Raw genomic sequence first — 15,408 nt, 5'->3', positions numbered from 1 at the left:
CTCAAGGCCCTCAACATGTACAGAGGCGAGATATATGCCTATGCAATGTACTTGCAGAAGAAGCTGTCTTCTGCTGGCACGGTGGGCTTTTTCTGCTGCTCTGTTACATGCAAATACTGGCCATATTTGCACAAAGTTGTGCAGGCGTACCGAGTTGCAGGAGCTTCTAAAAATGCACCCTCTCCTGCTAAGGCACATGAATGGTCTTGTGAGGTAATTGTTTTCCTTGACTGTTTTTGTGTTATGCAGAAAGAATATTGTAATGCTTTTTTAAATAATATAATTAATACATAACTTTTTTCTATTTGTTCATTATGGCAGTATAGCACAAATGGAGAGGCCGCAATCAGCCTGGTGCCAGCAACACAACCAGAGAGGAAGTCGAGCAGGTGAATAGTTTTATATCCAGAGCTGCTGTCACGACAAATGACATGTCCAAGACTGGTAATTGTATTATGGTAACATAACTAATGCTGAATAAGGTTTAGGGTTGCAACATAATTCCCTTCTTGTTTAACTATTAAGTGGTCCTTTATCCTCTTACCACTACAGGGGGTGCTGTTTCAACTTGGACATTTATCGTTCCCAAATTAAACTGCCTCGTACTCAATTCTTGCTCGTACAATATGCATATTATTATTACTATTGGATAGAAAACAATCTCTAGTTTCTACTAGAACTGCGAAGGTCTGAAAACGAGGCTCTGTTCTCAGATCAGTTTAAAGCTCTGTATGTATCCTATGGGTCGACATGAACTGCACCCGCCTTCCCCTGGATGTCAGTAACCAATGAGAAGTGGAATGGAGTGTCTACGTAGTTCTCAGAGCTTATAAAAGGCCAAGGAACGAAGGGAGCTCTCTTTTCGTCGTTCGTCATTGCGCAAAGCAAGACCTCACGATGGCATTTTGAAACGCTCAGTTATCGGCCTTAGCTATATCCGTCTGTAATTTAATTCAATATAGGTGTTAGAAACATCATAACGAAGTTATTTTAAACCGAGTTATATCAGTTTATGCGAGTATATTGCTATTTTCGGAATTTCCTTAGTATTGCGCTTTGAACATTTGGGCATGTTGTGGCCACATAGCTAATGTTAGCTGCTAATTCCGAAGTTGAAGACGACGTTTTACAACCAAGCAACGATTCTTTTGGACAAAGGACCACTTGCACAAAATTCTGATGGAAGCTCGTCCAAAAGTAAGAGCTATTTATGATGTTATTCCGTATTTATGTGGAAAAATGTAAACGCATTTGTCCGCCATTATTGCGGCACTAGTCTGGCTGTAACGCACACTGTATGTCTAGTAACGTTAATTTAAAAAATCTAACTCAGCGGTTGCATTAATAACTAATGCATCTTTCATTTGCTGTCCAACCTGTATTTTTTAGTCAAGTTTCCGATTATTTATTGATTAGATTAGGTGCCTTTCCAAGATGGCGCCGGCCAGAATGCATGACCTGTTGCCACTGATCACATTGTATAACCACGATTTGTGCTGCTAAATATGCACATTTTCGAACAAAACCMATATGCATTGTGTAATATGATGTTACAGGACTGTCATCTGACGAAGTAATAATCAAGGTTTAGTCAAAAATTATATATCTTTTGCTGTATTGTTACGATCGCTAACCTGTGCTGCTGGTAAATTGCTTGTGTTTCTGGCTATTGTGCTAAGCTAATATAATGCTATATTGTGTTTCGCTGTAAAACACTTAAAAAATCTGACATATTTGGCTGGATTCACAAGAATGTTGGGCTTTCATTTTTTCTGTACGCTGTGTATTTTTCAGAAATGTTTTAAGATGAGTAATTAGGTATTTGACCGTTGGTCCTCTGTAATTATTCTGGCAGCTTCGGCACTATTTCAGATTTGCAGCTGCCATGTAGACACTGTGATTAATACTGAAATATGCACATTTTTCTAAAAAAAACATATGCTATACAATAAATAATGTTATCAAGACTGTCATCTTAATGAAGTTTTTCTTGGTTAGTGGCTATTTATATCTTTATTTGGTCCGCATTAGTGGATGGCTACTGATGGACGTAAAAAACTGTGGACGTAAAAAAAGTGGTGTCTTTGCTAACGTGGGTTAGCTAAATAGATTTTAACATATTGTGTCTTCCCTGTAAAACATTTTAAAAAATCCAAAATGATGGCTGGATTTCACAGAATGTGTATCTTTCATTCTGGTGTCTTGGACTTGGTGATTTAATGATAATTGGTAGATCTAGTTATTTACCTTGTGACGCTATTGCTAGGCTATGCTAGTCAGCTTTTTTACCTGTGGGGGTGTCTCCCGGATCCGGGTTTGGGAGGAATTTAGAGGTTAGGAAGGTGAAGCACTCGCCAGCACACTTTGGAATGAATAAGATAAACCTAATTGCCCCTCCTGGAACTGTCACCTTGAACACGGTGGAGAGGCTGCAATACCTCAATGACCCTGAGCGCTAAGCCAGAGGGGGGTTTATAGTTCCCGGCAGGTGCAACCAAGCCAGCCAGGTAAAATGGTAAGAAGCAGTCCATGGTCCTCCATGTGGTGCTAACTACAAATCACCCCGGACAAAAACAGAAACATTGACGAATGGAAAACCAAATAAATTGTCCCAAAGCAGGATTTTTTTTGGGACACATGTTACTGCTGTGTCTACTACTGTTAGGATCCAAGATGGCGTAGCAGTGTAGACGTGTTTGTTTTTGTCCTCTCGTGTACGTTTTGTATTTTTCGTATTTCTTGTATATAATTTAAAAAAAAATCTATCTCTTTTCGATTTTTTAATTCGATTATACCTTCGGTAACCTACCTCAAACCCAATGTGATACGGAATCGCTATTATTTTTTAACTTTGGAACACATTCAAGAACCCCAGTAGCTAACCAGCTAATCAGCTACAAGCTATTTAGCCATTTTTAGCCGCTGCTAGCCAGCTTTTACCTTCTGCACAGACACCAGCCCTGTTATTAGCCTGGATATTACTCACCAATTTACCAGCATCTCTCTGTTGTCTCTCGACAACAACGCCGGATTCCTGCCGTAATCCCTGAGCCACTACTTCTGATCCTCACAGCTAGCTTGCAGTAGCGCAGCTAGCGCCACTGCCATGAAGCTAGCACCAGTTAGCAAACACAATTCTACATCACAACCTCTCTTTCGCCATCGCCATCCGGCTTGGATTCTCCGTCGACACGACCACGTCTGGTCTGCAGACGAATACCCCATCCGCTGTGCCCTCAACGGCCTCCGTCTGAGGCAGACCCCCTGCGTCTGAGCAGACCACCCCCCGGGCTACTAACTTTAAACGCCGCGTGCTAGCTTAGTGGCGGCTTCCCTGCTCCATCTACAGCTGCCCCCTGGACATTATGATCACTTTGGCTACATAGCTGATGCCTGCCGGACTGTCCATTAATTCCGGTACTCCATTCTGTTTATTTGTGTTTTATCTGTCGGCTCTGTGTTTTAACTCAGGCTCTGTGTGTAGTTAATCCGACCCTCTCTGCCTAGTCGTCGCCATTTTTACTGCTGTTGCTGTGTTAGCTGACTAGCTGCTGTTATCCACCTGTTGTTTTAGCTAGCTCTCCCAAATCAAGACCTGCAATCACTTTATGCCTTACTGTATGTCTCTCTCAAATATCAATATGCCTTGTATACTGTTGTTCAGGCTAGTTTATCATTGTTTGGTTTGCAATGGACCCCGTAGTTCCACTCTCCGTACCTCTGATACCTCCTTTGTCCCACCTCCCACACATGCGGTGACGTCACCCATTGAGACCAGCATGTCCAGATACAACCTCTCTATCATCACCCAGTGCTGGGCTTGCCTCCACTGTACCCGTGCCCCACCATACCCCTGTCTGCACATTATGCCCAGAATCTATTCTATATCTATAGAATCATAAATCTGCTCCTTTTATTCCTTGTCCCCAACGCTCTAGGCGACCAGTTTTGATAGCCTTTAGCCGCACCCTCATCCTACTACTCCTCTGTTCCTCGGTGATGTGGAGGTAAACCCAGGCCCTGCATGTCCCCAGGCACCCTCATTTGTTGACTTCTGTGATCGAAAAAGCCTTGGCCTCATGCATGTCAACATCAGAAGCCTCCTCCTAGGTTTGTCTTACTCACCGCTTTAGCACACTCTGCCAACCCTGATGTCCTTGCCGTGTCTGAATCCTGGCTTAGGAAGGCCACCAAAAATTCTGAGATTTCCATACCCAACTATAACACTTTCCGTCAAGATAGAACTGCCAAAGGGGGAGGAGTTGCAATCTACTGCAGAGATAGCCTGCAAAGTTCTGTCATACTTTCCAGGTCTATGCCCAAACAGTTCGAACTTCTAATTTAAAAATTAATCTCTCCAGAAATAAGTCTCTCACTGTTGCCGCCTGCTACTGACCCCCCTCAGCTCCCAGCTGTGCCCTGGACACCTTCTGTGAATTGATCGCTCCCCATCTAGCTTCGAGTTTGTTCTGTTAGGTGACCTAAACTGGGATATGCTTAACACCCCGGCAGTCCTACAATCTAAGCTAGATGCCCTCAATCTCACACAAATCATCAAGGAACCCACCAGGTACAACCCTAAATCCGTAAACATGGCACCCTAATAGACATTATCCTGACCAACTTGCCCTCCAAATACACCTCTGCTGTCTTCAATCAAGATCTCAGCGATCACTGCCTCATTGCCTGTATCCGCTACGGGTCCGCGGTCAAACGACCACCCTCATCACTGTCAAACGCTCCCTAAAACACTTCTGCGAGCAGGCCTTTCTAATCGACCTGGCCCGGGTACCCTGGAAGGATATTGACCTCATCCCGTCAGTTGAGGATGCCTGGTCATTCTTTAAAAGTTACTTCCTCACCATATTAGACAAGCATGCTCCGTTCAAAAAATGCAGAACTAAGAACAGATATAGCCCTTGGTTCACCCAGACCTGACTGCCCTCGACCAGCACAAAAACATCCTGTGGCGAACTGCAATAGCATCGAAGAGCCCCCGCGATATGCAACTGTTCAGGGAAGTCAGGAACCAATACACGCAGTCAGTCAGGAAAGCAAAGGCCAGCTTTTTCAAGCAGAAATTTGCATCCTGTAGCTCTAACTCCAAGAAGTTCTGGATACTGTAAAGTCCATGGAGAACAAGAGCACCTCCTCCCAGCTGCCCACTGCACTTCAACAAGCATTTCTCAACGGCTGGCCATGCCTTCCTCCTGGCGACTCCAACCTTGGCCAACAGCCCCCCCCCCCCCCCCCCCCCCCCCGCTGCTACTCGCCCAAGCCTCCCCAGCTTCTCCTTTACCCAAATCCAGATAGCAGATGTTCTGAAAGAGCTGCAAAACCTGGACCCATACAAATCAGCTGGGCTTGACAATCTGGACCCCCTATTTCTGAAACTGTCCGCTGCCATTGTCGCACCCCTATTACCAGCCTGTTCAACCTCTCCTTCGTATCATGCTAGGTAAAGTTTGCTCGCATTAATCCTCAGTTCACTGGTCACGATGGCTACACCCACCCGTAGCACACGCTCCAGCAGGTGTATCTCACTGATCATCCCTAAAGCCAAAACCTCATTTGGACGCCTTTCCTTCCAGTTCTCTGCTGCCTGCGACTGGAACGAATTGCAAAAATCTCTGAAGTTGGAGACTTTTATCTCCCTCAACAACTTTAAACATCTGCTATCCGAGCAGCTAACCGATCGCTTCAGCTGTACATAGTCCATCGGTATATAGCCCACCCAATTTACCTACCTCACCCCCCATACTGCTTTTATTTATTTACTTTTCTGCTCTTTTGCACACCAGTATCTCTACTTGCACATGATCATCTGATGATTTATCACTCCAGTGTTAATCTGCTAAATTGTAATTATTCGATTTATTGCCTACCTCATGCCTTTTGCACACATTGTATATAGATTCTCTTTTTTTCTACCATGTTATTGACTTGTTTATTGTTTACTCCATGTGTAACTCTGTGTTGTTGTCTGTTCACACTGCTATGCTTTATCTTGGCCAGGTCGCAGTTGCAAATGAGAACTTGTTCTCAACTAGCATACCTGGTTAAATAAAGGTGAAATAAAAAAATTAAAAAAATTAAAAACTGCTGAAGGGAGAAGCTGACAGTGAAGGACATTTACTTTTTGGGCTTGACTGATGATATTATGTGATGTTAATGATTTATTTTTTATCTTACGACTGTAATTGCAATCTTTATGTTGCTTGGTTAGGCACACAGTAGTAAATTATTAGAATTGCTGACTGAAGATGTCTGTCCGTACTGTTGGAAAAACATTATCACACTACCGGCAATGGGCTGGAATAAGATGAAGTTCACCAACATGGATCGCATGTTTTACCTGTATCTGCTTTCTCAATCTTTTTTGTTTTGTCTGCAATCCTGGCTCAGCTTTTTCTGTATAAATTAAAGTCTAATCTTTTAGTGTGATTCACTTGAAAAAGTAGAACCTTCACCTTCACCTATGTTGTTCATTAATTTAATTGTATTTTTTCAGAATGTCAAAAGACTGGAGGAGACCAGCCGGGCAGAGCTAGAATATCAACACCGCTGTGCTACAGGAGTGGGTTGCTGAGGTCCAGCAGTGGCCTGATGGTATGTTAGGTTCTGAACAAATAGAGTAAAAACTGAAACGGACAACCAGAAATCTAAAACCAAGTTTATTCTACCCACAAGCATATATTTATACCTTCTGACTAGGTGGGAGTTGCCTAAGTCTAGGACACTCATGGGCGTGGAAGTGTGTATGGGATAGGACTGTAGTCAGATGGTTTTCGGGGTGGGCCCCCTATGGCTCCCCTCCCAGCAGTGTCTTCTCTCCAATTGCTGACCTTATCTTTGGTCGAGTTCCACATCCCTCATTGTCCTAATTCCACAGCAAATGGCCTGCCTTATCAGGAATTGAAACCAAACTGCTACCCTTTGCCTCCTTACTTAGAAATATTAATATTCAGCAATAACATGTTTGAAAAGAATATGAACTTTCTGCACTTCCCCTTGTGTCACTCAGTAACTTTCCATACCCAAAGTTCCTATTCACCCTTCATTGACACCTAACATAATGAGAGGAATAAGTATGTTTCAAGCCAGAATCCAACAGGTAGAAACATGAATGTTTCTGTCTCTCAACTTCATAATTGATTTGATGACAGTGGAGTCATGTTTGACAGACACACTTCAGGATAGTCAGACGGGGCATCTCCAGAAGAAGCTTGAAGGGCTTTACCTCAGTGTGAAAGAGGAAACACTACTTCTACCATTTGACAGGTAAGCCCCAACAACAGTATGACCTCAAACACATTATTAATCAAGCAGTAAAAGTGAGTTGTGAAAGGAAATGCATTAGTCATACACATCAGACCATGTTTATGATCAAATGTAGGTATGARCTATGTTATTAATTGATCTAATGCAAAACATTTCATTAAACTGAGAAATTACGTGACCATAAACCTCTTGTGAGCCACACCTCTGCATGCCTTGTATAATGTTAACTACATGACGACAAATGCTTTAGAAATGAGTTGCTTGCTTTGTACTCTTTGTTTGTGCCTCTATAGTAGCTCTCTTATAGTCATGTAATATATCTGAATATATAGTCCATCTAATCACCCTTTTTATTTTGACGGCAACAAGAGGCGGCATCAGATTCTGAGAAATTGAGGACKATGCAGCCTTGACAGCTGCCATTGTTCAACCTCACGAGCAGCAGGCAGAGTTTAGGCTCCCCACAGTGGATGAGCTGCTCAATACTGATAACTGTGGCCATGGGAGAGACTTGGCACCAGTAAAAATAATGATTGCAGAAGGTATCTATTGTGATTGAATGTTTACCTTCAGCGTAGGCTGCAATCATTGCTGTTCTGTTATATACCTCTGGGTTTACAGCTCACYGGCAACAGCCATCTTGCCATCAAAAGGCAACCTTGACAGACTGATGTTGATGAACAGACTGCAGGAGGAAGGGAGGATCCTGGTGCAGGAGATGAGGCACTGGGGGAGCCTACAAAGAGCAGCGGGAACTGTGGCGGCACTGTCCCTAAGCTGCAAGATCAGAGTAAGTTGAGGTTTATACTATTTTTGGACTGAACTTTTTGTCTTGCTTTACAAATACCCTCCACACTATTTTGTGTAATGTAATTGTAAATGTACTGCTTTACATGTGACTTTTAGGCAATGCAGTGGAGTTTTCAGAGGGAGGGAAGAATGGCCTTCTCTGCCACCTGAAGAGAAGATTAAGTGAACTGACACAAGACCAAGTCGACACCAGGAATACCTACCACAAGCTGATTCTGGGAGAAGGGGATATTTGTTTATGACTGATGTAGGTGAGAACTCCGATGAAGATAGAAGTCCTATTGCTGAGAGCTCAGATGACAACTGCTATGCTTTCTGAAATCATACACCACCCCTGACTCTTTCTCTCGGTCTCGCTTTCTCCCGCAGGAGGGAGAAGGCCGCCAACCACCTTCCTTGGGAGCAGCCTGGTCTCCTGACGTTGACCCCTCACCTTCTGAACCCATCCAGGGAAATGTCATTTGCCTGATGATGTGCTAGTGGAGAAGGAATGTGTCATGTTTCCTCTCCTCACCACCTCTCTTCCGGTCCTAGACTATGGCAACATCATCTGCAACTCATACTGTTGGTTGAGGACCTCTTTACTGAGGAATGTGGTTCTTCATTATTGTTTATTTGTATTTACTTCAAGTATTTTCTATGCTGCCATGATTGGGGTTTTTGTGATTGTGAGTTGCAAAAGAGTCCTTGATCTCAATGGGACTGCTAAAATAAATAAAGGTCTTAATAAATGCATTAAGCACTGAGTGTGTGTTTCAATCAATTACATAGTATGAAGTTATTTTGATGTAATAAAGTGTTGGTTCAGACCCACTTCAGGAAGTACCCGTGCTAAGGATTATTCAATGCTGGTCTGACCAATCGGAATCCAAGCTTCAAGAATGTTTTGATCACCTGGACTGGGATATGTTCCGGGTAGCCTCCGAGAATAATATCGATGTGTATATACTGATACGGTGACTGAGTTTACCAGGAAGTGTATAGGAGATGTTGTACCCACTGTGACTATGAAAATGGCAGCATTCACACAAAACTGAAAGCGCAAACATCGCATTTAACCATGGCAAGGTGACTGGGAATATGGCCAAATCCAAAAAGTGTAGTTATTCCTGCCGTAAGGCAATCAAACAGGCAAAACATCAGAGACGAAGTGGAGTCTCAATTCAATGGCTCAGACACAAAACTTGTGGCAGGTTCTTCAGACAATCATGGACTACAAAGGGGAAACCAGCCATGTTGCGGACAATGACATCTTGCTTCTGGGAAGTTAAACATCTTCGCTCACTCTGAGGATAATACAGCGCCACCGACGCAGCCCCCTACCAAGGACTGTGGGCTCTCCTTCTCCATGGCCAACATAAGACATTTAAACATGTTAACCATCGCAAGTCAGCCGGCCCAGATGGCATCCCTAGCTGCATCCTCAGAGAGTGCGCAGACCAGCTGGCTGGAGTGTTTACGGACATATTCAATCTCTCCCTATCTCAGTCTACTGTCCCCACATGCTTCAAGATGTCCACTATTCTTCCTGTACCCAAGAAAGCAAAGGTAACTGTACTAAATGACTATTCGCCCAAATAGATCCACAGACGATGCAATCGCCATCACACTGCCTTATCCCATCTGGACAAGAGGAATACCTATGTAAGAATGCTGTTCATTGACTATAGCTCCGCATTCAACACCATAGTAACCTCCAAGCGTATCATTAAGCTTGAGGCCCTGGGTCTGAACCCCGCCCTGTGCAATTGGGTCCTGAACTTCCTGACGTGCCACCCCAGGAAGTGAAGGTAGGAAACAACATCTCCACTTTGCTGATCCTCAACACTGGTGCCCCACAAGGGTGCGTGCTCAGTCCCCTCCTGTACTCCCTGTTCACCCATGACTGCGTGGCCATGCATTCCTCCAACTCAATCATCAAGTTTGCAGACGACACAACAGTAGTTGGCTTGATTACCAACAATGATGAGACAGCCTACAGGGAGGAGGTGAGGGTTCTTGGAGTGTGGTGTCAGAAGAATAACTCAAACTTAATGTCAACAAAACAAAGGAGATGATCGTGGACTTCAGGAAACAGAATAGGGAGCACCCCCCTATCCACATCGACGGGACAGCAGTGGAGAAGGTGGAAAGTTTTAACCTCTCTAGGGTACGGGGGACGGTAGCGTCCCACCTGGCTAACATCCGGTGAAATTGCAGCGTGCTAAAATTCTAAAAACACCATTCCTAATATTAAACATTCATGTAAATACATGTGTCTTACATCATTTAAAAGCTTAACTTCTTGTTAATCCAGCCGCTTTGTCAGATTTCCAAACGGCTTTATGGCGAAAGCATACCATGCGATTATCTGAGGACAGTGCCCAGCACACAAAAGTATTACTAGCATTTTCCAACCAAGCCTTACCGTCACGAAAGTCAGAAATAACAATAAAATAAATTGCCTACCTTTGAAGATCTTCCTCTGGTGGCAATGCCAACTGTCCCAGCTACGCAGTGAATGTTCGTTTTGTTTGATAAAATCCATTTTTATAGCCTAACACGAAACATTTGTAAACCGCTTGTGTCGTGAATTCCGTCTCATTCAACTTTCGACGAAACATTCGATGTAATTACACACACTAAACATACGTTTATCCAGTCATGGTTGGTTTCATTGCAATCCTCTGGTTGTTAGTAACACAACCATACTTGATGGTTCTTTTCCCGGGACGTATTGACCGAAACAAACCGATTTGAAGACACCAATCAATGACCTCATTGCGCACCAATGATAGGACCGGTCTTTCGTCGATTGACTGTATTTTGGCCCAATGACCACTGATCATCTTGAAATKTAGCTTGGAAGATAGCCAATGAGCTGAGGTAAACGGCAATATGTAATGGTTATACGTTCGAAGACCAGCCTTTGTCGTAAACTCGGGCGTAAAAGAGGTTCATTCGCCATTGCAAATCTTACTTGACGAAGCCACGAGTGTTACGCAAAGCAGTACATGGTCAAGAGCATTTTCAGCGATTTTATATATTTAAATTATGGCGAATAAATCAGGAAAAGCATAAACAAAGTCTAGGTATACAGATTTAACCCAAATTATAGAGGAAATTGATAGGGAAAGCGAGACAGAGTTGCTTCAGGAAGATGAGTCAGTCAGCGATGATAGTTTTGACTCACAGGCAGAAGACATGTTTATCCACGGAGAGGATGCCATTTTGGACTGGTAAGTGCTTCTCATGCTAATGCCGTTGTTTGAAATTAATAATATCAAATATGATTCATTTGAGATTTTGGGGGGAATTTTCTTATTTTATTTGCAATAAATAAATAAAATATCAGTAATAAGATGTGTAAAGTACACATTGGCTATACATTGTGGATGTATGTGTATGTGTGTGTGTATTATATATTTTTTACATTTATTTTATACAAACATGGAATGGAGTAGAATGGAACAGCACTTCACCATAGTGATTATGTTCCCTGTACTCTATATAATACATATCTGTTAATAATTTTACGTGTTGATACAGGGCTCATACGTGAAAGTATTCTTACAGATTCTTTTTTTCTTTCGCAGTGCCAGTGACTCTGAATATGAGCCCCCAATGTCTAGGTGTCCATCCCCCACTGAAGCTGGTTCATCCATCCGGACCCCTGCTGTCTCCGGCTCCACACCTACCCGGCCATCTAGCGGTGTCAAGTCAGTGACAAAGAAGCGGAGGTGGGGAAAAGAGAAACCTGCAGACAGAGAGGCAGAGGGGCGTTGGGACTCTGTGCTGGAGGAGGATGTGGAGCCACTTCCTCCAACATTCAGACCGAAAAGGTCACCAGTACCTCAGCTAGACATGACCTCTAAGTACAGCCCCATTCAACTTTTCAACTGTTTTACACCTTGTTTGTTATCGATTCCCTGGTGTCTAACACAAATAAGTATGGGGGAAAGGAGGAGGCATGGAAGCCCATTTCCATGTCAGACCTTTTCTGCTACCTTTCACTGGTCATTTACATGGGGCTGGTGAAGTTGAAAACTCTGAGGGATTACTGGAAAACGTCACCTCTCTATCAACTGCCTTTCCCTATCACTGTCATGTCTTGTAAAAGGTTTCTGACTATCTCACGGGGGCTTCACATCAGTGACCCAGAAGTTGATGGGGAGAATGACAAGAAGAGAGGCACAGCAAGGTTTGATAGGCTCTGCAAACTCAAACCTCTCTACGCCAACATCGTTGAGGCCTGCAAGACCTATTTTCAGTCCGCCCCAGAACCTGTCAATAGATGAGGGGATGGTAGCCTCAAAGACCAGAATTGGCCTCAAACAATACATGCGTAACATCCCAACAAAATGGGGTTATAAACTGTTTTGGCTGATTCTGTGTGTGCCTACACTTGCAATTTTTGGGTTTATGAGGGGAAAAACAGTTTTGCTACCGGTAATGGACTTAGTTATGATTCCGTTATGGAGTTATTGGATTTTCAACTGCTGGGGAAGGGCTACAAACTGTTTGTGGACAACTTCTACACAAGCCCTACCCTGTTTACAGACCTGAGGAAGCGGGATGTGTGGGCTTGTGGCACCATTCGGATCAACAGAGTGTGCTTTCCAAAAACAAAGGTGAACGACATGCCTAAGCGGGCTGATCGGGGTACCATGTGATGGATTCGTGAAGATGGCCTGCTCTTTGTAAAGTAGATGGATACCAGAGAGGTGGTCATGTGCACAAGTCCTTCAGTGGCGATCACGTCGTCAGGCGTGTGAAGGACGCTACTAAGGCATGGACCACAAAAAATGTCCCCATTCCAGCTGCTGTAAAGGACTACAACAAGGGCATGGGAGGTGTGGACCTGTCAGACGTGCTGATAGGATACTACAATGTTCTCCACAAGACAATGAAATGGTACTAGATATTGTTCTATCATTTCATCGACATTGCTGTGGTGAATGCCTTCATCCTACAGAAGGAAATTGCTAAGAGCTGTGGACAGCCCCCCATCTCACAGCTAGCCTTCATAGAGCTGCTCTTCCAGGAGCTTGCTAGCTACAGCAAGTCCACTGCATCACCTTCTGTCCCCTCTACCTCTGTCCCTTCTGCTCCTTCAACCAGTGGTGTTCACCTGCCCAAATTCATCTCTGCAGGCATGAATGTTCCTCAGGGCAAAAAGGGCACAGTAGGGAGGTGTCGTTGTGCGCTTTGTCACAGGAAATGCCCCATCACCTGCACCACTTGTTCAGTAACCCTCTGCTTTACAGCCGCAAGAGACTGCTATGGGCCGTGGCATCAGCAGCACAATATTGTCTAGAGGACTGAGGGTCTTCACATTATTGTAAATTGAAAGTGTGTAAATAGGTACCCTTGTTATTTATTTATTTATTAAATATTTTGAGGGGGGTGTGTTAGAATAGCATTTATGTATTTTGTATATAGTTATTTGCTTCAAAATGTATCACTGTACCAATTCGGCCACTTGGGTACATTTGGGAGCATTTGTGTGGGACACCTGGGTGACTTCATGCTCAATGTCATGTAGCTCGCTCATTCCTGAAGGAATCTGTCTGAAACTTTGCTCAACTATTGTTGCCCTCTTATGTTCTTCATTTAAAGTATCCCCAGCATCCTATCTGAATGTTTGGCTGTTCTTGTTCATTTGAAAGATGATGCAACAACAATAAAAAACAGAAAACGTATGTTTTTTCCTTGTATTATCTTCTACCAGATCTATTGTGTTATATTCTCCTACATTCAATTCACAATTCCACAAAATCCAGAGGGTTTCCTTTCAAATGATACCAAGAATAGGCATATCCTTGCTTCTGTGCCTGATATACAAGCAGTTAGATTAGCGTATGTCTTCAGGCGGAAATTGAGAAGAAGGGGGGGCTACCCCGAAGAGGTTTTAAGATCATTTGCATACATATCACTGTCAAAATGAAATGGTCCACCCACGCAGACAGTGTGGTGAAGAAGGCGCAACAGCACCTCTTCAACCTCAGGAAGCTGAAGAAATTTAGCTTGGCACCTAAAACCCTCACAAACTTCTACAGATGCACAATTGAGAGCATCCTGTCGGGCTGTAACACCGCCTGGTACGGCAACTGCACCGCCCACAACCGCAGGGCTCTTCAGAGGGTTGTGCGGTCTGCACAAAACATCACCGGGGGAAAACTACCTGCCCTCCAGGACACCTACAGCACCCGATGTCACAGGAAGGCCAAAAAGGTCATCAAGGACCACAACCACCCGAGCCACTGCCTGTTCACACTGCTACCATCTAGAAGGCGAGGTCAGTACAGGTGCATCAAAACTGTGACTGAGAGTCTGAAAAACAGCTTCTATCTCAAGGCCATCAGACTGCTAAACAGCAATCACTAACTCAGAGAGGCTGCTGCCTACATTGAGACCCAATCACTGGTCACTTTAACTTCTTGAGGGCAGGGGGCAGCATTTTCACTTTCGGAAAAATAGCATGCCAAAATTCAACTGCTTGCTACTCATCCCCAGAATATAAGATATGCACAGTATTAGTAGATTTGGATAGAAAACACTCTGAAGTTTCTAAAACTGTTTGAATCATGTCTGTGAGAATAACAGAACTTATGTAGCAGGCAAAACCCTGAGGACAAACCATTCAGAATTTGTATTTTTTTGATGTCACTGTCTTTTCAATTAGTTTTCTTAGAGACACCAGATTTCTAATGGACTTGCTGGCAGTTCCTACCGCTTCCACTGGATGTCACCAGTCCTTGGAAATCGGTTGAGGTTATTCCTTTGTGTAGTGAAGAAGTAGGGCTATCGTAAATGAGGGTCACATGAAGTAAATTTTTTGAGAGAGTCACGTTACGAAAAAAGTTGCGTCAGTTTGTTTTCTTTTTGTATTGAACACAGATCATCCCGTCTTCAAATTGATCGATTATTAACGTTTAAAAATACCTAACGTTGTATTACAAAAGTAGTTTGAAATGTTTTGGTAAAGTTTACATGTAACTTTTGATATATTTTGTAGTGACTTGGCGAAAGTTGTGTAGTTGGAAGCTGTGTTTTTCTGGATGAAACGGTCCAAATAAATTGACATTTTGGATATATATCGACGGAATTAATCGAACAAAAGGACCATTTGTGATGTTTATGGGACATATTGGAGTGCCAACAAAAGAATTTCGTCAAAGGTAAGGCATGATTTATATTTTATTTCTGCTTTTTGTGTCGTGCTTGCAGTGTTGAAWTATGCTACTCTSTTTGTTTACTGWMGTGCTYTCATCAGATAATAGCATCTTATYCTTTCYCCGAAAAGCRTTTTTGAAATCTGACATGTTGGCTGGATTC

At 43.3% G+C, this 15,408-nt stretch overlaps 2 long non-coding RNA genes across 3 annotated transcripts; both read left to right on the top strand.

The window, feature by feature from the left end:
- Positions 1 to 319: 319 nt before the first annotated feature.
- On the top strand, positions 320 to 7,675 carry LOC139029225 (uncharacterized). The gene is made up of 3 exons (XR_011481508.1): positions 320 to 389; positions 6,512 to 6,609; positions 7,185 to 7,675. It is a non-coding gene; the product is annotated as an uncharacterized lncRNA (long non-coding RNA).
- A 104-nt stretch (positions 7,676 to 7,779) lies between these two features.
- LOC139029224 (uncharacterized) lies at positions 7,780 to 8,826 on the top strand. Of its 2 annotated transcripts, XR_011481507.1 has the most exons (3): positions 7,780 to 8,071; positions 8,188 to 8,338; positions 8,461 to 8,826. It is a non-coding gene; the product is annotated as an uncharacterized lncRNA (long non-coding RNA). The 2 variants fall into 2 exon arrangements; XR_011481506.1 differs by having other exon boundaries at positions 8,188 to 8,826.
- Positions 8,827 to 15,408: the final 6,582 nt, after the last annotated feature.

This window comes from Salvelinus sp. IW2-2015, linkage group LG18, assembly GCF_002910315.2.
Source record: "Salvelinus sp. IW2-2015 linkage group LG18, ASM291031v2, whole genome shotgun sequence".
Lineage (NCBI taxonomy): Eukaryota > Metazoa > Chordata > Actinopteri > Salmoniformes > Salmonidae > Salvelinus > Salvelinus sp. IW2-2015.
This window is presented reverse-complemented; position numbering and strand designations above follow the sequence as displayed.